This window comes from Chionomys nivalis, chromosome 2 (genome assembly GCF_950005125.1).
Source record: "Chionomys nivalis chromosome 2, mChiNiv1.1, whole genome shotgun sequence".
NCBI lineage: Eukaryota > Metazoa > Chordata > Mammalia > Rodentia > Cricetidae > Chionomys > Chionomys nivalis.
In genome coordinates, this window is record NC_080087.1 from 43,558,886 (window position 1) to 43,577,841 (window position 18,956).

The window sequence follows — 18,956 nt, forward strand, 5'->3', positions numbered from 1 at the left end:
GTAGGGAGCCTAAAAAGAAAATAGGCACTTACCTCTAATGCCAACTCTTCAGGTAATATAACTATCAAAATTTAATATTTTGTTTGAAGATAAAACCTGTGCCAAACCCCAAATTAGAATGAAAGGGAAGTTGTAAAAACTTACTCTGGAAAATAAAATACCATAGACCTATGTCTGTATTGATTACTTCATCAAGTTAACTGTATAGACTCCTGTATTTTATGTTCTTTTTAATATACAATTATGAACAAGTGTCTACGAAGACTTATCTCTCTTTTGTAATTTTATACTCACTGCAAAATATCTGCACCATCATTAGAAAAACCATATAAATATATAGGTATGTGAACAAATATAAAAATATATGATTTTATTGTATATGGCTATTGATTTAGAATTATGCATTGTGAACATCTTTGTTTTTAACCTGGGTCACATTATAGCATTAAAATGCCTTTGTAAGATATATCAGATACTGTCTTAGAGAAAAAATATTCAATTTTATTTTCCTTAGAATAATTTATCACTCTAAAAAATATCAAAAAATGTCATATCCATATAAGGTTTGGAACTCTGAAAGCCTCTGTGGTGGTTTTTTTTTCCTGGAGTGTCTCTGAAGCCTGCTGTGGATGTTTGTCTGAAGAAACATGAAGCAATCTCACTTGAAAAGGCCTCCTACGTCATCTCAGTGTGTTTCACATGTTATTTCTATTATGCAGGAAAGAATATCTACATTTGCCAATCTCACTAGTCTCTGCTGCATGGACAGTCCAAACCCATGTTGAATCACAGTAAAATTCCAAAATGGCAGCATTATTATGGGAAAACCATTTGAGACTGTATTTACAAGAGATACCATCACATGAATCAGTTAGGCATTTAGATCATTGATTGTGTCTTTATATAAGGAAGAGTATAGAAGAACTCTTGAATAGGAAGATCAGTGCACCTTGCTGCCTTTTGTTTCCAGCTAAGCTTTTAGAATGGTGTATTCTAGACTTAACTTTCTCCTAACATCACAATACACATATAAGGAAGAGCCCTGTTTATGTGGCATTGGCACCCAGAAACCAGAAAACTCTGCTAGTGATATTGGTTTTTGTTTAGCTTTCCTGTAGTATATGTCTCTTCTTTCTCACTGACAGCAGTCATCCTTGACTGATCTCTTTCTCAATTATGTTTTATTACCACTTAATTTCATATAAACATATATATCCACCTTTTCCGAGTAAGACCCTGAACCTGGACTTTGAAGACTTCAGGCTACCACATTGTGAATCTGACACACTGTCATTTCTCCATTTATATATATATATAAAAAAAATCTTTTTGCTCTGGAAGCAGCAGTTTGCCCCAATCTTAGAAAAAGAAATGAGTATATGTAGTGTGTTTCTTCATCTGTGGATTTTGATATCAATTTTACATTCTGTATTATAGATGAGAAGCTGACAGTTCTTATTTGTAACATTTAAGTAACGATAGGAATATCACTGTGTGATGAAGGCGTAAATCACAAACAATCCCACACCAGTTTCGAATTATGATTAATATGATGGTATTTATTTAAAGGGGAAAAAACTTACAGATCATCATCCCAGACAACAGTCCTCTGTGCAATCAGGAAGGAGTCTAGTAGCCGGAAGCGGAGCAGGAAGCAAAGAGAGAGCGAGGAGGGAAGTGGCTGCTTTTTTAAAGAGAGAGAGACCACGCCCTAATGGGCTGGTATCTCAGCGGCTACTGGCTGGAGTAGCGGAAGGATCTCCCGTAACAACTGTGCCACAAAGTTTATTTTCAAAAGTTCTATATATAATATATAGGTCTAACTTTTCCTCAAGAAACTCTTGATTTTAAAGGACATGATAATTTTTAAATTTGCTTTTAATAACATTATATACATTTGGAGGAATACACTGTGATTTTTGATATATGTTTATCAGGAGGAATATTAGGTCAGAATTATTGGCAAATTCATTGCCACATATTTACACTCATAGTAACACTACAAGATGCATCAATATTCTTCAAAATCACTTTCCTGTGCACTAAAACAGTGCTGCTAATTTTCACCAATCTAACAGACTTTTAACCCTTAGAAAAGTCTTAAAAACCTATCCTCCTCCTCCTTCCCAGATACCTCTCTCATAATATCTGGAACCTATTCTACTCTCTGATTGTAGGTTCTTGTTAATCTTGATTGCATGTGTCAGTGAGGTGTGGTATCTTTATTACTGTGTGACTTATTTCATTCATTCTTGGCATACTCTTAGGTACCTTAACAGCATATTCTAAGCTGTGAGTACAGGGCATCTCCCCAGACCAGGGCAACCATTGTATGCTAAGAATTCCAACCACAATCCCTGAGGTAGAAAGAATAATGGGACTTGCATGATAAGTCTCACATTTTTCCCATTTCTATTGTATATATGTTTTCTTTATCTGCAAAAGATTTAGTGAGCTTTAATGTTGCAAAAATTAAATAAACAGAAAAACTGATTTACCATAATTGTGTGATTACCCTGTTGGGGAGCAAGAGTGATGTGCACATTATTTTCCAAAGGCATGACTGCAGCCCATTTTATGGAACACCAACACTTGACTGAAGTTTGTGGAAGAAAGTTGTTACAGGGAGACCGCTTGTCAGTTACCAGCTGCACAGCCCCAAAATAATCACACATAAAATATATTAATTAAATCACTTCTTGGCCCATTAGATAGCTTCTAATTGGCTTGCTCTGACATATTAATTTAACTAATTTCTATTAATCTGTGTATCACCACGTGGCTGTTACTTACCAGCTAAAGTTCTCCGGCAGGGCTACATGGCTTTTCCTGACCTGCCTCCTTTCTCCCAGCATTCAGTTTAATTTTCCCTGCCTACCTCAATTTTCTGCACAGGCCCAAGACAATTTCTCTATTAACCAATAGTATTTACAACATACAAAGCGGAATACATGCCAATGTGGTTGACTAAATCCATGTAAAACCTGAGAAAGCTTAAAACTCCAGCTATGGAGGTATTTGAATGGCATTTGTGGGCCTGGATGTTTGTGTGTCCACTCAGAGTAGGGAGGAAAGTAGCTGAGAAAGTAGCCCATGTCTCAGTGCTCCCTGCCTGGGCATGCAGCAGGATCAGGTCTACTAGGAATGCACAAGCAGGAGAGCATGGCAGATTCTTGGTGCCATACACAGAGATATTTCCAGTTCACACAGTATGTATCAGGGCATATTTAGCTATTACTCACATAAAAAGGGGTTTATGTGCTGCATGCTTATTATCAGAGTTAATGTGCTGAGTGTGGCTCCTACCTGGCAGTCCCAGAGCAGGCAGTAATGGTACCTCCATGATTTTGAAAGTGGAGAGGTGGAGCCAGCATCCAGAGCTGCTGCAACCAAGCTGCTTACCATTTTAAAAGCTCTTCAAGACAGTAAAGAATTACAGATACACAATAGGACAGATTCAGAAATAAAAGACCTCTAAATGGATCACGGTGTTGGATAAATGTACAGAGGTTTGGGAGGGAGAAGAAAAAGAGTATAGAGAGTTATAAAAAGAAATGGTTTAAAACAAAACAAAGTCTTTAAAGAGACAGTGTACCGACAGTCATAGATTAAAGGAGTAAAAATAATAATAAATATTAAAAAGTAAGAGTAAAAATAATAAGCCACATAAAGATAGAATATACACAAAGTCTGGATTATGTATATTATTGCGTCTTCTTTGAATTTTTTGACTGTGAAGTTGCTAAATACAGAGAGACATTTTATTGGATGGGTTGCTAAGCTAAACCAGCATGTATATATCATCTTGACTTCAGATTTGGGGTCTAAGGATATGTTTCTTTGGAAAAGAGGTTCTTCTTTTGTTTTCACAGAGGATGAGAACCTGTGGATTGCTTCTATACTAATATGATTCGATGGACCAAGATCCCCTGAAAAGTTGTCTTGAACACCCCTCAAAAAATTACTTTGCCCAATAAACAGCAGGTATCAGTTTGGAGAATAGCTACACCCATATACCCAAATATTGTTTATAAATATTCTTTTACATTTAAGGGGGGATATGCTATAAAGATTTGCATTGGAATGGATCTTGGTTTATTGATACAAATTTTAGGTCTCTCTATCTCTCACTCTCACTCTCTCTCTCTCTCTCTCTCTCTCAAGAATATATATATATTCTTGATTAAGGTGTGTTGACTCTGCAGTTCAGTTAAAAATGTATAATTAAGAAATATAGGTTAATAGAAAATCATCTATAATAGTCAAGCTTCTAGTCATCTTAGTTAGATTTTTTGATGTACAGAGATGTATTTCAGATAGATAGGCATTTACCTATATTAGTTTTCTACTAAACTAAACTCTATCATAATCCCTTATTATATTTATTAAAAACCCTCAACTATCTATATTTTATTTAAACTAACATTATTATTTTATAAAAAAAACATTGCTTCAGTTAAACAGTAGAGTTTAAGAGGAAATCATGTTCATAATAATCTACAGGTAAAAATGCTCAGTAGACTAGGATATTTCTGTGAGATAATCACACTACATTAAAGGTAGTGAGGCATCTCCCTCTGTCCATTCACACCACCAGATACCAGAGAAAATGGCAACAGCAAACCTTTAAAGACACTGCAGTAGCAAGAGACTTTCTGGAACTAAAAGCCCTTGGAGCCTTGCCTATCTGAAAATTTCTCATAAGAGCTTGCTTCCTGGTGGCTTACATATGGATGTCCATTGCCACCTTCTGCTCCTCTGACATGGCCACCGACAGGTTTGATTTCTAATAGGCAGATATGTTTTGATAGACAAAAGATGCACTTTTTATGTAGAGAAGCTATCCTGGATTTGTCTAAATAATTTCTTATTTTATACAAATTTTAGATTTTTAAAAATATAAATTTACTAACAATCACTTTGGATCACTACATAAAACTCACATGCTAATGGATTTTTACCATAAAGTATATTTTTCATATAACACTGCTATATTTATTTTGTCAATATAAGAATAATGTACTAAAAATAAGGAAAATTAGAGTATGACAATTTTCAGAAACTTTATATTTATTTATGTATTATTTATTTTGGTGCCTGTGTGTGTATATGTATATGCACACACAAACACGTGGAGGCCAAGAACCTCCAGAGGTGTATCCTTTCTACCATGCAAATGTCAGGTAACTTGTAAAAGTCAAACGCCATGTCAAGAAACACCCTTACCCATTAAACTATCTAGCTGGCCCGATCATTTTATTGTTTTATTAGGGAATCTTTTTATTTGTTCAATTACTATTTTGTTCAACCTTTTCTAGAATTTTCCTCTTGTACACTTTCAAATACCTTCCTTTTCTGATTTTATACCTGACACACAGACTAGCCCTTATAATTTCATATAAATGTACTTTAAAGACTGGTACCACTATCACATCCCACCTCCTTCTCACCCATGTCCACCTCTTCCCTGTAGTATGGACCGGCAGGCTGCGTCCCGTTACCCAGCTAGCTTTACACATGAAATAATTACACAGAAACTGTATTCTTTTAAGCACTGTCTGTCCCGTTAGTTCCAGCCTCTTATTGGCTAACTCTCACATCTTGATTAACCCATTTCTAATAATCTGTGTAGCACCATGAGATGGTAACTTACCAGGAAAGATCTTAACCTGTGTCTGTCTCGAAGAGGAGAATCATGGCGACTGCCTGACTCGGCTTCATTCTCCCAGCATTCTGTTCTATCTACTCTGCCTACCTAATTCTGCCCTATCAGGCCAAGCAGTTTATGTATTAACCAATTAAAGCAACACAAAACAGAAGACTCTCCCACATCACTTCCCCTCCCCACAAACCTCTCTCACCCATTCTTTTCTACTCATTTTGCTGTGTGACCCACTAAGATTAACCAGTGCAGACTGTGTGTCTGTGGATTTGTACCGATCGACTAGACTCTTTCGGTCTTGCGCCGCCATATCATCCATTACTACACACAGTGATTGTTCTATTTCCCAGAGTCTTCTGATACCTAGCACTTTAGAGATGGAGGATGGTGTGCTGTGAATTCCTTCATCATTCTTGAATGTTTATTGATATGCCCAGTATTGGGTGGGCTCAGTGGGGATAACCTCAGTTGATGTGAGCTAATGACTTTAAAAAGTTATGTGAGTCTCTGGAGAAGTCTTTTGTTTCCCTTAGCTCCACCACCAGATCTCACACATTTCTTAGGTCCTTTTGTGTAATATCCCTTAAGTCTTAGAGAGTAATATAAGCTATTTATTTGGGGCTACCCAATGATGGTGCTTTTTTTTTTCTTGTGCAGTCATGAGTTTAGAATAACCACTGCTTATTCTAAGGACGAATTTCTCTGAGGCTAGGATATGTTTTCACTATGAGTGTAAACATGAGTATTGAGAAGGGAGCTTTCTCCTATGCAGTTTAGTTAGCTATCAGAAATGGATTTTTAAGTCAAATTCTTATTTTACTAACTCTCGATTGTAATTTTATTACATGATTTTCTTTATAATGTTTAATTAAAGACATGGGTTTGCAAATAAATTATTAAATTAACTCACTAGAATTATTTTAAATACAAATTATCTTGAGATATTTAATTAGAAATTTTTATTTTCCATTTTAAGTGACAATGATGTCTACACTTACTAAGATAGAGTGTTTTGGAAATGTATACATTTAATTTTCTCTTCTTTTCAACCAGCCAGCAATCAGAGTTGTGTCACTGAATGTCAAATTTATCCCGTAATATGTTATCAATGAGTATGGTTATGATATATAAGTTGATTATGAATTTTGCTTTTGACAAGTGTTCCATTAGATGTTCTATACTTAAAGGTGTCAGTGCCGTCTTTCTAATACTAGAATAATAACGTGTGAAATAAGTCTACACTAAGAAGAGTCAATATTAAAGGAAATGTTGCCATGCAGTGGTGGCACACACCTTTAATCTTAGCACTTGGGGGGCAGAGAAATGTGGGTCTCTATGAGTCTGAAGTCAACCTTGTCTGCAGAGTGAGTTCCAGGACAGGCTTCAACAAGATACAGATACAAGATAGTTTATTTCCGGTTCCTTTACTAAACAAGAAATTCCTTAAAAGGCTTTTTGTTTTGTTCTTTTCAGATTTCTGCTAAAAAGGTTTCACAAACAGCAAGCATAGTTAATTTATTGTATAGTAACTTTGTAAATTTTTTATAGCTATAGTATTGTCATCTTGAATAAAAAAATAGATTCTAATTTATGCTCTTAACTTAGATATGAAATGAAAGACAAAAATTATAGGTAAATTTAAAAAGACATGATCACTTGCAACCAAGAAGAGCACATAAGAGTGGATGAAAACAGAAAACAACACTGTAAGATAGAGAACTAGATGGAAGTCGTGTGAATGCCTGTGCTGGGAAAGGCCACTAGTTCATTTCCTGACTTCTCTGACTTGAAATTATGCCTGCTTAATCATATTCTTGCCAGAAGTTGAGTTCCTCTGTAGTTAGATCATTGTTGGCTGTGTGAATAAGCAATATTGTAGCAATAATTTTTAAAATTGATCAAATTAGAAGTGAGCCTCTCCAACCTCATTCTATATGCACCATAAAAAAAAAAGAAACTGAAAACAATTGCTGCCAGTATTTTTCTCAATTTCAGCATATACATAATTGCAGGAAAATGGAAGGAATAGATTAAGTGTCCCACCTGGGGCCCGGGAAAAGTTACCTTCAGGGAGAATAAACTGGACCCGAAAAGCTCTATTAAATTCATGGGATATTCTGCTATCACTGAAGAAAACAGTGGATTGAGGCCGAGTATTACTCTGAAACTACAGACAGAGGCACATGGAAACAAAAAGAAATACATGTGAGTGGGGAATATTCTTCATGAATTTCAAGCTTTATATTAAAATATAAAAAGTATTACACATAGCAAAATTAACCAATCAAAAGACTATATAGCTCAATGATCATTCATATAGTTGGAATAGCCATTCAGAATGGAAACTGTGGAGATTAACACTGGATTTTTATTTTCACCAGTGATATATATATATATATATATATATATATATATATATATATTCATCATCAAAAATGAAAAGTCCATGGCAGAGTTTAGAACTAGTAAAACTATTAGCTACTTAGCCTCCTTCATGTGTTCATTGTCTGTGGTCCTCTATAGTCTAGATTATGCAGATGGGAGAGAGTATGGCTCTTTTTATTTTTGAGAGTGAGTGACCTCACATAATATTACTCATTTCATCCCCTCAACCCCATCCATTTTGCTGCAAATTTTATGGTATTATTTTTCTTTAGAAATAAAAATTTCCAATTTACATATATGCAAAAATTTCATTAGCAATTCATTTTTGCCTCAGGCATCCTGAAGAATAAAAACGAGGACATGTGTGGCAAGTGGCAATGTCAGTCCATGATACTGATGAACATCTGTTGTTAACAATATTCTTGAAGGATTAGTGAAGTAGAAAAGCTTTGGTTAATTGACCACAGAGTAGAAAAAACTGAGAGAGATAAAGAGAAAAAGAAGGGAACAGACAGGGATTGCAGAGGAAGCAGAAGGTTTTAAATTATGGGTGAATAGATTATTAAAATTTATGTAAATATATTTAACATTTAGATAAAGAAAGCAGTTTGAAAGATTAGTGTAAATATCAAAAATTTACTGAAAACATAGGTAATTTGAATGAAAAAGAAATTACCCTCAAAGTGACTAACAAAGGTATACTAAAAACATAGATAATTTGAATAAATAAGAAGTCATTATCCTCAAAGTGACACAAAATGGTTTTACAAATAGCTTTTTTCTGTGTGAAGCAAATTGCTTCAGTTGAGAAAATAAGGGAGAAATGTACTGAAGTTGATCTGAGAGAATCATGATGTCAATGAAAACCTGCACCAGACTCTAATCTGCCAGGGAGTCTTGATTCAGTATGATGGCAAAATGTAAGAAGAATTTGTGCCTTAGGAAGGAGAAATTGAGTTCATCTTTACTGAAACCCAAAACCAGGGGGTGTCAAGCACTGGCTGAGACTTACTAGCACTGATTTCAGGAGGTGGCATAACAATGTGCTTCTTCATCAGCACTTATTGCTTATATGCCTACTTGAAGAGAAGCCCTAGTTTTTCCTGTATTATTTAGCAAAAAGATGACTTGAGAGTTATACCTTAGTTGCAAAACTGATACAAGGCTGGGGTTTTATCTATATTATAAAGAGGAAGGGAAAAGATGACATTTTAAAGTTTCTAAAGCATATTCTGTAAGAAAAGGGAGGTCAGGGCCTTTTTAAGGAAGAAACAAGTTAAATATTTGATCAAAAGAAACACCATGACAGTCATCTTTGTCAATAACATACTATATGGAAATGACACTTTCAGAAAATAAAGTTCCAGTAAACAATATAGCACAACAATTATAAATAAAAGAGCTAGACACCTAAGACTTTCATAAGACATCACACCTTGTTAAATTATAGCAAAAATAAGGGCATCAAAGATTCCTGGCTATAGTCACTTGTGATACACATGAAGAGAGACATTTAAATAATTCTGAAAATTAAAGTCCTCCAAATACCAGCATTGATTCATTAGCAATGAATAGCAAGCAAGAAAATGAAGATCAAATAACAGAGTTCATATATCCACAACACTGAGGAAAATTTAAAACTGTCATTTCAATGTGAGCATTGTATCACACAACGTATACACAGAATAAATGGATCATAACTGAAAATGGAAAGGCAAGGCATTTTACCTTTACAGAGTATATTGTTATCCCTCTGAAAATGCCAAGTTTATATACACAGAGATTTGACCAGAGTAAGAGAAGCTAACAAAATTCCTTGATGGAGGAAGGTCATTTGTTAATTAATAAAGAAACTGCTTGGCCCTCATAGGTTAGAACATAGGTGGGTGGAGTAAACAGAACAGAATGCTGGGAGGAAGAGGAAGTGAGCTCAGATGCAGGGCAGCTCCTCTAAGAGCCAGCTGCCAGGTCAGACATGCTGAATCTTTCCCGGTAGGCACACCTAGTGGTGCTACGCAGATTATTAGAAGTGGGCTAAATTAATACATGAGAATTAGCCTAGAAGAGGCTAGATATAATGGGCCAGGCAGTGTTTGAAAGAATACAGTTTGTGTGTTGTTATTTCGGGGCATAAGCTAGCCAGGCAGCCAGGAGCTGGGTGGCAGGAACACAGCCCGCAGCTCCTACTACAATTCCTAACAAAATTGGAGTATTTTTTAAATATCATATCAATCCTTTTAGTTTGAGTACTTAGTTTAACTTTCTTTAATGAATCACTTTTATATGGAGTTATCTACTATTTTTACAGTTATGAACCAGATATAAGGTTATCCATACTTATACCAGAAATCTTAACTTAGTTATTATTCCTATTTATGTTTAAAAGATTTAAGCTGTCACCCTAAGAAGCAAAGACAAGTCTATTTTGGGACTCTGCCTTTTAACAACAAAACAACCTACAAAGTATATCTGTTTGCCATTCTAGTGAATGAGTGTTGTACAATTTCTGAATCCACTGAAAGGTTATTGGATCATTAGTTGGAATACTCCAGAGTTACCTTGCCATCTTTAAATAACAACACAAGGACTTGTTCTTATTGGAGAGCTTTTTTATGACTGCATTGTATGCAGCCACCCCAATGATATCTTCCCTATTTAAACTCACACACTTCATATTTGGAAGCTTCAGGGAAAGAAATACTAATGAGATTGTACGTAACAAGGCATAAAAGGAGGAACAGATAAAGGCATGGTGACACTATAGGAAGTATGGTACACTGTATTTAGCATACAGAAGTAATGGAGGATCCTGAAGATAAAATGATGACTGGGTGAGGCAGGGACAATGTATGCCTTTATGCTGAACTGAACAGACACAAAGCCCTCCAGCCTAATATGTGTTTTCAGTGTCTACTCAGCAAAGTTGTCAGAATGTCAACTGCAGAATCAGAGTTTCAGCATAGTGAGCACCTCGGTTACGCACAGCCATTTTAGAGTTGTTCCTATCTGAGGGTATAAAGAACAGTTGTTTTTCCTTGTTGACCTAATGGTTTGAAAGCTATGCATGAGGCATAAGACAGACAAGAAGAGACAGAGAAGAGGCATGTGTGTGAGGTCTCTGTCTTTGTGTGTGTGTGTGTTTGTGTGTGTGTGTGTGTGTGTGAGAGAGAGAGAGAGAGAGAGAGAGAGAGAGAGAGAGAGAGAGAGAGAGAATGGGACTTGTATATGTGCCTTAGTAGTAGAGTAGCATAACTTCACCTAAATATAAATTTTTACTCAAATGATATAAAAACCATGTTTTTGCATACTTATGAGTATAACTCAAACTAAAATGTCACTGATTTATTCTTAAATAAATTTAAATACTTATGATTAATGTCAGAGTGCAGAGAAGTAAATATTAATAAAATGGCTAACACACCCTGAATGCTTAGTTCCTAGGATCTCCTAAATATTTCATGTGTAATATTCAATTGAATTTTCTCAGAAATCCTGTTTTTATTAATATAAAATTGGGAATAGTGAGGGTGCCTTGCCCAGGTCTCATAGTTATCTTGGTAGACTCAGAATTCATCTTCAGAGACACTCTAGACCTATGTTTTCCCCAAAGTCACAGACAAAAGCTCAATATGCTGAACACATGTCAATAGATAATATTCCTTTGTATGAATAGATTTATTATCTGTTGTTTTAATAGAAAATATTCCCAAGATACTATTACCTCTGGAGTATATGAGATAGATAGCAATTGCCTAGAATTTTTATTTTTTGTCAAGTCAATTTAAGAAACTAATTAAAAGAATTTGTGATTTAAAGATTGACTCAAAAACATAGATGCCTCAGTGACTGATCTGAGATTATGCACTTTCAATGTTGATGACTGCTGGTAGTTTTTCTAAGGTATATAATCTAAATATAGTTTGCCTACATAAAGGGCACATTATTATACAGTATTTGTGTGTGTCATGATTAAAAGCTTGCAATTCCTTTTATAGCAATGATGTTAGAGAAATGAATTGTTTCAGAATTGGAGAAAAATTCAACATTTGAACATGAGTTGTTCTGTTTATACAGAAAATTGGATTTTATATCATTAAGCCTCAGTGTTCTCATCTGTAAAGTGGCCCAATATTTACCTAAAATGACTGCATTTGGGGATTATATAACTAGTAATTTATTTAAAAATGTTTAATGATCCATATTTTATGCAAAGCACTGTGTGAGAAGTAACAAAAATACAAATCCATCTACAATAGCTAAAGTATATATGATACTGGAGTTAGAACACTGAAGACTATTAGCTATCATTATATAAATAAAATGTAGAGGATGCATTTAATACATTTGTTTTGTGTGAATTCTATATACCAAAGGCAAAGTAACTTTGGTTACTATGATACTGAACATTTTCATATTTTACTTTACAAGCTTTCTGTGTGCTCAAGCAGTAAATAGGCCACTATGAGGCAAACAAAACAAATAAGGGATTAGTGTTCCATTTTGCAAGTTTTTAAACCAAGGTGTTCTAAAAGATTCCTGAATTTTTACATTGATTCTCTTAAGAGGATAGAGTAGAAACTCCTGAGCAAATTTGGTGCTGGCTCCCCTTTCCCTGGTATATATTCTGAAGTTATAGCCTGCCTGTTCTACTTCAGAAGAGAGTGTTGATGACATTGAAAACTCATTAATGAAGCTCTATTCCCCAGGCTCAACAGCAATTTACATTTCATAAATGAAACCAACAGCCTGGAAAAGTGAGTGCCCTCTGTGAAAAGGCAGGTTCTCTGCTTAGCGACTCTGCTTGGGGATTACGTGATTCTTAGTTTCTGAAATTCTCAAAATGAAGAACCCTGCTGTATTTTTTTTCAAGCCAGATAAATTGTTCTAATGCATTACTAATAAGTTTGAGGGGAAAAACAATAAGGTTAAAAAATAAAAGCCCATGCCCCAGGTATCCAAGTCATAATATCTTCACAAACCCCAAGGTTTTTTTTCTCTTGAATCTTTCAAGAAGCCTTTGACTACTGTTTTTTCTTTAAATGTAATATAATTTTCTATTTTTTTGTGTGTGCATTTGTGTTTTGTCTTGGGTGTCAGATCCCCTGGCAGTAGAGTTAGAGACAATTGTGAGCTGCTTTGTGGATGATAAAAATTAAACTCTGGTCCTCTGAAAAAGCACTCCGTCCCTTATTTAATGGATAAGCCATCTCTCCAGCTCCAACTACCACTTTTTAATGGATATTTGAGGATCACTTTCATTTCAGTGAACATTCAAGTCCTACTTACTACATCCTTTTGTAATTCAAAATATTTTAGGTAGAAGCCACCTGTTTGTTCCCAGCTGCCCAGACCATGAAATAATCACATAAAAACTATATTATTTAAATAACTGCTTGGCCAATCACTTAAGTGTATTTCTAACTAGCTCTTATATCTTTGGTTAACCCATTTCTATTCATCTATGTATTGCCATGTGACTGTGGCTTACCAGCAATGTTCTAGCATATCTATCTCTGGCCTGGCTACATGGCTTCTCCCTGACTCTGCCTCTTTTCTCCCAGCACTCAGTTTAGTTTTCCCTGCCTAGCTCTATTCTTCTAAGCCACTGGCCAAAACAGATTCATTCATTAACAAACAAAAAAACAAACAAACAAAAAAAACCACCATAGACAGAAGAATTTCACACACCATTTCCCCTTTTATGTTTAAATAAAAAAGTTTTAATATTAACATAGTAAAATTACATATAACAAAACAGTTATCAAGCAAGAATTATAGTTATAATACTTATATCTACTTTATCTTTTATCATAACTAAGGAAAACTATAAAATTATAACAACTATCTATTTTTTAACTCCATCAAAGACCCCAGAAGGATATAATATTACCTAAATAAATAGAAAGTGTATTGTAAGGAACTTCCAAAAGTCTAGAATTGTTAGAGACATCTCGCTGCCTGTACAGTTCCTTTGAATCACTGGAGATTCTATCTTCAGCCTACAGGCTCTTAACATCCAGCATACTTTTCCACAAAGCAGGAAAATTTAAAGACATTTCCTTCTATGTTGGCAGTCTGTCAGTCACTTTCCTCTGTTTCCTGCAGAATGTCTTGCAGACTCTTTCATGAAGCAAGAATCCCAAAGGGCCGACTCACTTTTAAGCAAGTTTAACTTCTCTCCATGGGTCCTGCATGTCTTTCTCATACAGCATGTAATTAAGCAGGCTATAGAAGAACAGTTTCTTGTACAAATGGCTAGTAAACTCCATAAGGAGCTTCTTCAATGTCCATCATTCTTTTTGTTTTCCTTTTTTTATTGATTTTTACTGAGTGCTATATTTTTCTCTGCTCCCCTCTCTGCCTTCCCCCTCCCCCCTTCAACCCTCGCCCAATGGCCTCATGCTCTCAATTAACTCAGGAGATTTTGTCTTTTTCTACTTCCTATGTATATTAGATCTATGTAAGTCTCTCTTAGTGTCCTCATTGGTGTATAAGTTCTCTAGGATTGTGGTTTGTAGGCTAGCTTTCTTTGCTTTATGTTTACAAACCACCTATGAGTAAGTTCATGTGATAATTGTCTTTCTGTGTCTGGGTTACAGTGCTGCCAGAAGCATACATATCTCATTGTTATGAAAAGTCCTCAGTTTTTAAAACATTTTAAATATCATATTCCATAGGTCTTTGAAAGGTTTGAAGATTATATATCTAACTGAAATATATCTCTATATGTCTAGAAAACCCAACTAACATGACTACAAGCTTGTCTAAAATAGAAAATTATCTATTAACCTGTATTTCTTAATTATACATTACATTTTCAAATGAGCTGCATCAACACAATACCTTAATTAAGAGCAGAAATATATATATATATATATATATTTACACATACATATACATTGACTTTAAATTTGTGTCAATAAAGCAAGATTCATACCAATACAAATCTCTATAGCATATCCCCTTTAAATGTAAGCAAACATTTATAACAATATTTTGAAATTTGGGTGTAGTTCTCTCCAAACTGCTTCCTGCTTTTTGTTGGGTGAAGTAATATCTGAGGTGTTCACAACAACATCTCAGGGGGTCTTGGTTAACCAAGTCACATTAGTCTGGAAGGAATTCCTAGGTTCTTATCTTCTGTGGAAATAAAAACGGAACCTTTTTTCCAAAGCAAGAAATCATTAAACTCAAATTTTGAAGTCAAGATACCTCTAAAACATATATGTTGGTTTAGTTTAGCAGCCTGTACAATGAAATGTCTCTTTGTACTTAGCTCCTTCACAGTCAAAAAAATTCAAAGAAAACAAATAATATACAAAACCAAGACTCTCTGTGTATATTCCATCTTTATGTGGCTTATTTGTCTTACTCTGTAACATTTTCTACAAGTTTAATATTTATTTAATTATCTTTACTCCTATAAACTATGACTGTCTGTACTCTTTTATATTATAACTGTCTATACTTTTTCTTCTCTCTCAAACCTATGTACATTTATCTAACACTGTGAACCACTTAGAGGTCTTTCTTATATTAATCTGTCTTTATGGTGTATCTGTAATTATTTTTTCAGCAGAGGTGCCCTTTTATAAAAATATTAAGCTAGAGCAAACATGGTGTATTCATGTTCACTGCCTCTGAGAGCAATGTACATTGCCCCATTTTAGGCACAAAGCAGGTCTACGTTGCCATTAAGCAAGTTGTAGCACTCTGCTCACAAACCCCATTTAAATGTTTGGTCTTCTGAAAGAGCCAGAGTTCATGCTGGCATCATGACCCAGGAAGCCTTCTTTAAAAAGCTGCACATTTATTGCTGCTACTGCTGAGTTAAGAAGCCTTCTCTTAAAAGAATTGTGCATCTCCTTCTATCAAACAGAGTATACCCGAGAAAATGCTTTTACCAAAAAGCCATGCTTAACTCTTTTCTTTTGTATCTAGAATTTATTTTTATGTTTTTTCAGGTTTTATGTGGATATATACAATGTTGGTATGCCGATTTGTAGTTTGGCAGAAGCTACTCCTTCATTCCCTGGCTGTTTAGACCCAAAATAATCACTGAGAAACTACATTATTTGCAATACTCTTTGACCAATAGCTTAAGTGTTTTGCTAGCTAGCTCTTACACCTATAATTAACCTATTTCCATTATTCATATTTTAGCATAAGGTTTGTGGCCTATCAGTAAGTTTCCAGCTGGCAGCTCATGTCTTTCCTCTGGTGGCTACATGGTATCTCTTGACTCCTCCTACTTTTTCCCAGCATTCAGTTTAGTTTTCCCTGCCTAGCTATATTCTACTAAGCCACTGGCCAAAACAGATTTATTCATTAATCAATAAAAGCAACACATAAACAGAAGGACTTCCCACATTAAAATGTATTTATCACTTGATTGAGATTGCATATATAAAATGAGCTTTTATACATTAAGCTCTTAAATGACAAAATTATTTATAAATGACAAGATTATAACAGAGCAGCTGCTGGCCTCAGCAGATCTCAACTTTATCCCCATCAGATTCTGGCTCTTGGTTCTGACCCAGGATCCACCTAGCCATTTCATCCTTGTCTCACCAGACACTTAATTGCACTACTCAACATACTTTCTGGATCTCCTTTTCCCACCACATCTCCAATTCCCTGATGTGAACAGGATTACCTAAGATCTTTCCTGAAGCTTGCCTCTCTTGGATTTTTCCACTCTCTCACCACTATCCCTTTTTGCTATCCACTATCTCACAAAAACACTTCCTACTAAGCAACCCACAGCCCTAACACTTTCTATAGATCCATAGAGAACAAGCAAAACCAAGACACAGAAAATTAACCAACAAAGATAAGTCATAGAATCACTTCAATTATCATAGTAACAGGTAACTAGACACTACCACAGAACACAATAATCAACAGCAAAATCAATATTTCTCCACCAGAACCTAGTAACCCACTACAGTAGACCCTGAGAAATAGAATATAGCTGAAGCACAAACCAAGGACTTCAAAGTAGTGCTTATGAAAATGGTCAAGGATTTGAAGGCAATATGAAGAAATCCCCTAATGAAGTCTATGAAAACACAAAGAGAGGAGTGAAATAGTTAAAACAATTCAAAACATTAAATTAGATATAGATTCACTAAAGAAATTTTAAGCTGAGATAAAACTACAAATGAAAATTCAGAAAATAAACTAAAAACTGAGTAAACAAACATTACCAAAGACTGCAAGATACGGAAGAGAGAATCTCAGGCATTAAAGAAAGGTAGAAAAGGTAGATACCTCAGTCAAAAAAAAATTAAATAAATATAAATCCAGGTACACAACATTCAGGAAATCTAGGAAAGCGTTGAAGTACCAAATTTACAAGTAATAGGAATAGATGAATGAGGAAAACTCAGTTCAAGGGCACAAAAATATTTTCAACAAAATCATAGAGGAAAATTTTCCTAACCTAAAGAAGGAAGTGCCTATAAAAATGCAAGGACACAGAGCACCAAACAACAAAAGAAAACAAATATCCCATGATGAATAATAATCAAAACACTAAATAAACAGAGAAAGAATATTAAAAACTTCAGGGAAAAATAAACCATGTAATATAAATGCAGGCAAATTATAATAACACCTGATTTCTCAGTAAGACTCTAAAAGCCAGAACGGACTGGCAGGATGTTCTACAACTCTGAGAAGCTGTGAGTTTGAGGCCAACGTCTTCTTCATAGAGAGTTCCAGGATGGGCAGAGCAAGAGAGTGGGACCCTGTCTCTCAAAATCTAACTAACTAGATAGATAGATAGATAGATAGATAGATAGATAGATAGATAGATAGATATAAATATAGAAAATATTTAAGGTAACTTTAACAAGCGTTTGAAAGTCTTATAATAGTAACTTTAAGACACTGAAAATTGAAATTGAAGATGCTATCAGAAGATGAAGAAATCTTTGGCGTTCGGATCTATAGAAATAATATAATGCATATGGTCCTTACAGTAAAAACAATCCTACAGATTGACACAATCCCTATCCAAATTACAACACAATCCTTCACAGAAATTGAAAGGACTATTTTTTTTTTTACTTTGTATGGAAACACAAAAACAAAGAAAAGAAGAAAAGTTGAGTTTGCTAATACAATCCTGATTTTAAAGGAGCTGCTGGTGGTATCACCATCCTTGATCTCAAGTTGTTCTACAGAGCTATTATAATGAAATAAACATGGTGTGAGTCTAAGAACAGACATGCTTATTCATGGAATAAAATTGAAGATAAAGACATTAAATACGCAAACTTACAGACAGCTGATTTTTGACAAAAAAAAAAAAAAAAAGCCAGAAATACACACTGGGAATAAAGGGTATTTTCAAAAAAATGTTGCTGATTACAATGGAAATTCTTCCGGTATATATAGAATTCCTTTAGATCCATATTTATCAACCCCAAATTGATGAAGGAACTCAGCATAAAGCAGATATCCTGAATCTGATAGAATAGAATAGACACATGACTTGGCACCTTTTCTGGGTAAGGTATGCTCATCTTGCTTTCTCAGCATGTGACTGGTAACTATGTTTCTACCTTTCCTCTTCCCAGAATTTTTCTAATCTGGTTGCCCTATTTATACTTCCTGCTGCTACTGGCCAATCAGTGTTTTATTAAACCAATATGAATGACAAGTCTTTACACTGTACAAGAGCATTCTTCACAGCAAAAGAATTCCTGAATAAAATGTGAATAACACAGGTAATAAGACCAATGTCTAATAAACAGGACCTTATGAAACTGAAAAACAAACAGAACACTATCATTTGGACAAAACTTCAATTTTACCAATTATGTATATGAAAGATGATTAATATTTTAAAAATATAAAGAACTAAAAAAAGGAACCAAATAATTGAATTAAAAATATA

The 18,956-nt window shown here is 34.7% G+C and overlaps 1 protein-coding gene across 11 annotated transcripts in view; it reads left to right on the plus strand.

Annotated features, from left to right (window-relative positions):
- Positions 1–18,956, plus strand: part of Trdn (triadin) — a 377,801-nt gene that overhangs the window by 288,532 nt on the left and 70,313 nt on the right. The window lies entirely within an intron of this gene.